The sequence below is a fragment of the Sparus aurata genome, chromosome 7, assembly GCF_900880675.1.
Source record: "Sparus aurata chromosome 7, fSpaAur1.1, whole genome shotgun sequence".
NCBI lineage: Eukaryota > Metazoa > Chordata > Actinopteri > Spariformes > Sparidae > Sparus > Sparus aurata.
In genome coordinates, this window is record NC_044193.1 from 2,745,733 (window position 1) to 2,751,726 (window position 5,994).

The window sequence follows — 5,994 nt, forward strand, 5'->3', positions numbered from 1 at the left end:
TCTGTTTGAGTGAAAACAGACGTGATTATTACATTTATTTCCATCATTTTTAGACCGTTTTAAATGTGTGTTGGTAACTTCGTGGTTCAACCTTGAGTGTCATTTCCAAATATTTGGTATCACCTAAATTGTCACAGCATATTCAGTAGTCTGCATGGATGAATAAGGTTTAACTGTGGAAACTTTATTCATGTTTTTGTTCTAAAACTGTAAAGCTGAAAAATAATAACGCAGCCATGTCCATTGATTTACTTGATTTGTAGGTAAAATGACCAAATCTTAATGAATGTATATTTCTCTTTAGACCAACAACACAGCGTACGGTATATATGATAATTCAGTTGTATGTGTGTGTGTGTGTTTGTGTGTGTGTGTGTGTGTTTGTGGGCCTTTTGTGTGTTGTGTGTGTGTCGACAGCAGGCAGGGAATCGTTTGCAGGTCACGCTCCACCAGCACGCTGCATTCATGAACACAAAGCCGTCTCCACGCGGTGAATAAACATGCTTTACATACGCCGGCTCGGTAATGTGTGTGTGGGAGGGTGTGTTTACTGTATATTATGCACCGGCATCTTTATGTGCCTGTGAAGGTGTTTGTAAGAAGTGTGTGTGTGTGTGTGTGTGTGCTCAACACAGCCACAGAGCTCAGGTTTTAACTGCTGCACAGTGAAGAAAACTTGCTCAGGAGGTCAATGTGTCAGAGTGTGTGTCTTTTGTTAAATGCTTGCGTGTTTGTTGGACTGCACGTGTGGCTTGTTGACAGCAGGCGGGTCACACTTCAACAGGAAGCTGCTTTTGTGGACGAAAAACAGCCTCTGCAGGATGATTAAACCTGCTTTACATGCAGCGGTTCATTACTGCCTGGTGTGCAGGTTTATGTGTGTAACCGACAAAGAGCAATATTAATGCGTGCTGGATGCGTGTGTGTGTGTGTGTGTGTGTGAGCTGTCCGTGTTATTAGCTCATGAGAAATGTGTGTGTGTGTGTGTTTGCTCTGCAGCACAGCTGTAATCATGCGGTGCATATAGAGCGAAGCCTCTTTAACTGCTGTATAAGTGACTTGCAGGCTGTGATACAAAGCTGCACACAGTCACACAGTTAAATGTGTTGAAACACTTTGAGAGGAGCAGCAGCACTGCAGGTGACGACGCAGCGCCGACGTTCACCTGAGAGGGACACGTTTCTGTTCCTGTGCTGGGAAACACTAATGAGACTTCACTATCTATCTATCTATCTATCTATCTATCTATCTATCTATCTATCTATCTATCTATCTATCTATCTATCTATCTATCTATCTATCTATCTATCTATCTATCTATCTATCTGCTGATATTTTCTTGATGAACTGATCAATTGATTGGTCTACAGAGTGTGAAATAGCAAAAAATGTCAATTCAAGTTAATTAAGGATCCAAGGGAATGTCTTTAAAGAAACAGTTCACCCAAAAATGAAAATCCAGTCCTCCTCTCCTCCTCCTGATGATATAAAGTCCTCCTCTCCTCCTCCTGATGATATAAAGTCCTCCTCTCCTCCTGATGATATAAAGTTCCTCTCTCCTCCTGATGATATAAAGTCTCCTCTCCTCTCCTGATGATACAAAAGTCTCCTCTCTCCTGATGATATAAAGTCATCCTCCTCCTCCTGATGATATAAAGTCCTCCTCTCCTCCTCCTGATGATATAAAGTCCTCCTCTCCTCCTGATGATATAAAGTCCTCCTCTCCTCCTCCTGAGGATATAAAGTCCTCCTCTCTCCTCCTGATGATATAAAGTCCTCCTCTCCTCCTCCTGATGATATAAAGTCCTCTCTCCTCCTCCTGATGATATAAAGTCCTCCTCTCCTCCTCCTGATGATATAAAGTCCTCCTCTCCTCCTCCTGATGATATAAAGTCCTCCTCTCCTCCTCCTGATGATATAAAGTCCTCCTCTCCTCCTCCTGATGATATAAAGTCCTCCTCTCCTCCTGATGATATAAAGTCCTCCTCTCCTCCTCCTGATGATATAAAGTCCTCCTCTCCTCCTCCTGATGATATAAAGTCCTCCTCTCCTCCTCCTGATGATATAAAGTCCTCCTCTCCTCCTCCTGATGATATAAAGTCCTCCTCTCCTCCTATGAGATAAAGTCCTCCTCTCCTCCTCCTGATGATATAAAGTCCTCCTCTCCTCCCTGAGGATATAAAGTCCTCCTCTCCTCCTCCTGATGATATAAAGTCCTCCTCTCCTCCTCCTGATGATATAAAGTCCTCCTCTCCTCCTGATGATATAAAGTCCTCCTCTCCTCCTCCTGATGATATAAAGTCCTCCTCTCCTCCTCCTGATGATATAAAGTCCTCCTCTCCTCCTCCTGATGATATAAAGTCCTCCTCTCCTCCTCCTGATGATATAAAGTCCTCCTCCTCCTCCTGATGATATAAAGTCCTCCTCTCCTCCTCCTGATGATATAAAGTCCTCCTCTCCTCCTCCTGATGATATAAAGTCCTCCTCTCCTCCTCCTGATGATATAAAGTCCTCCTCTCCTCCTCCTGATGATATAAGTCCTCCTCTCCTCCTGATGATATAAAGTCCTCCTCTCCTCCTCCTGATGATATAAAGTCCTCCTCTCCTCCTCCTGATGATATAAAGTCCTCCTCTCCTCCTCCTGATGATATAAAGTCCCTCCTCTCCTCCTGATGATATAAAGTCCTCCTCGTCCTCCTCCTGATGAATATAAAGTCCTCCTCTCCTCCTGATGATATAAAGCCTCCTCTCCTCCTCCTGATGATATAAAAGTCCTCTCCTCCTGATGATATAAAGTCTCCTGAGGAGAGAAAATCCTCCTCCCTCCTCCTGATGAATATAAAGTCCATCCGCATCCGCCTGCCTGATGATATAAAAAAGTCCTCCTCTCCTCCTCCTGATGAATATAAGTCATCCTCTTCCTCCTCCTGATGATATAAAGTCCTCCTCATCCTCCTCCTGATGATATAAAGGTCCTCCTCTTCCGCCTCCTGATGAATAGAAAGTCCTCCTGAATGAGATAAAGTCCTCCTCCTCTCCGCCTGATGATGGAAAGATCCTCCTGATGATATAAAAAAGTTCTCCTCTCCTCCTCCTGATGATATAAAGTCCTCCTCTCCTCCTCCGGATGATATAAAGTCCCTCCTCTCCTCCTGATAGTCCTCCTGATTGATATAAAGTCTCCTCTCCTCGCATGAGTATAAAGTCCTCCTCTCCTCCTCCTGATGATATAAAGTCCTCCTCTCCTCCTCCTGATGATATAAAGTCCTCCTCTCACGACTCTTGTTGATTCTTGTATTTAACTCAGTGTCTGTCATGAAGGAAAGATGCAGATGAGACGGGAGAGACGACGATAGTAGATATTCCAGCCATGATACATTTCGGAGATGCCGCTCCGTGTCTGAACGCTGCTCTTGTTGTGAACAGATGACATGTTTACTGTGTTCCCCATCATTCATAAGACAGAAAACCCAAAGCAGGATGTGAAAAGCAAACAGAACATTTCTCCTCTTAAGTCCTCAGAGGCCGACTCCTTTCTGGGGGATTTGAGGTTTTCATTTGAGAGCTGTTATAGATGTGTGGGCTGTGCAGGCAAACTCAATGTGTGCCGTCTAAGCTGTGGACCACATAAAGACACAACTGCACATCTACAGAGCTTATCTGAACACAACCAGATGGCTGTGGTTAGTCTGAGGAAAAGACGCTGATGATGTTTTTATGTAGAGGAAAGAGACGCAGGACTGAAACAAATGAGAAGCAGTGAGAATCGTACCAGCACACTGGGACACTGGAGCGGTGTTCAGTTTATATCTGTGGTCGACGACGGCCACGTGACCGCGTTGGAGGCGTGATAACGAGCACGAAAACAAACGCTCGCATGTTGAGGAAGTTACTGATCATATCAGAAGCTACAAGTGAACATTGAAACCTAATCGCAGAAGATTAAAACCTGATGTAATCGTATTTCCAAACATTGTTTACGGGTTGAAATGATCGAGCAGTTTGTCGATCGGCATGATAAATATTAATGTGAGTTAAAGTTGAGAAGAATGTAATCTTTTTGATCAAACACTTCATAGATTAGTTGAATAAATTATCAGCAGGAAAATACTAAATAGTTGCTGCCCTACACTGAGAAATTCACATTTTTGTTTTATTTATTTTACATATTATTCATTAAGGGTGTTCTGGTTGGTTTGAATTAAAGTCTGATATCTCTGTAGGACAAATTCCTCATTTCAGAATACAGTGAACGTTAAATCTTTATAGCCCCAATTAGATATTCAGCTTATTAACGGTTTATTGTTTTATTTTGTCATGGAGATCCAAAATGGAGTCCATGTTTCCTCGTGAACCTCTGCTGTGTTAATGACGGAGGTCGAAGCTCAGGCAGAATATAATGCATTAGTTTGTTTTACAGCATTGTGGACGTATAAAATCAGACAGAGACTTTTAGTTGTATGTTTTATTTGTATTCTTTGTTTGGCTTTTGTTTTGAACTGAAGCTGCAGGTCGAAATTTAAATAATTCAGTGCAAAATGATACAAATGAATAAACAAACAGTCAGGCACATTGTTAGACGGCTAAAAATTAAAACACAACAGTACTCGATGGTTAGTTTATCAGTTTATTTAGCTACAGAACACAGTTTACTTTAGAAATTAATATAATATGTGCATGTGTGTGTATAATATTTCAGTATCTTTGATCTTTGAAGCTCTTTATTGTTTGAACGTTACGGTCAGTTGGGAGGCTGTAGTTTGTCCTGTTTTCTATCCTGTTTTAATATTAATATTTAATATCTTAATATGTTTATAACGTGCAGTAATGTGTCTGTATATATTAAAAATATTCAATCACTTTTCTGGCTGAGTGGTTGAGTGCAATTTCATTAAATAATTAACACCAGCTCATCATCTTGCTGTTCGTTGAAGTGTGTCACGTTAATTAAATTGCATTAATCTCTTTTACAGTTTGTGTCTCTTGTATATTATTACCGCACAGCGTGACCTTCTTAACCCCGCCCGCCCGCCCTCTTTTTACAGAGGCCATCCTGAAAACTCGTAAATCAAACGGAGCGCTGGGTCGACCTGCTGCATCACACACCTGCAGGTATTTTCTCCTTGTGTTGCTGATGTTTGCTTCCCGGAGACATGCTTTGCTCAAGACTGTGCCGGGAGTTGAACCTGTGACTTTATGCAACCGGTGTCTCTCACAATGTTTCTTATATCTTTCCACCACAGTTTAATTATACTTTATTCAAAGATCAAGATAGAAACCTACATACATTTCATCAGACATGTTGTTAATGCCCCCTGAAAATCAGACAAACAACACATTTCTGTTGAAGAGGTCGGTGTGTTTACCTGCACAACTACAACTCAAAGATTACCAGAAATTACCAACAAATCGTCCAAATTGAAAATCGAAATCAAGTTTTAACATAAAGTTTGAGTGTCAGATTCATAAAAAAGTAACAAAATAACAATTCAGTTTTTCATTTGGAATTTTGGATTCTTAATTGAATATGGAAATAAGGATTTAGAAGGTACATGTTTTTATTTGTGTATTTGAGTTAATTAACAACATTGTTTATTTATAGATATATATCACATTGAGCTAAACTTTATTTATATTGACACATATCTGAGAACAACATATGAAATATAAAAAACAGGAACCACAAACTCAAAGATATCTTAGAAGAAAACAAAAAACAATAAAGGTAAAAATCGCTCTGAGGTAATATTGTTTAAATTAGATTAAAAGGTGAATTACACTTTAATACAAACAGAAGTTGCAATTGTCAGATTAAATTAAAATGTTTTAAATACAGAAATGACAGAATGTTCGTGCTGCTGATGTTATATTTATAATCTGATATTTACTTATTTATTCAAGTATTTCATATATTGATGTTTATAAAAGATATTTATAATTACCAAAAGTAATTTATCTTGCTTGGAGGAACATGTGATTGGTGTAAGTGCTGAC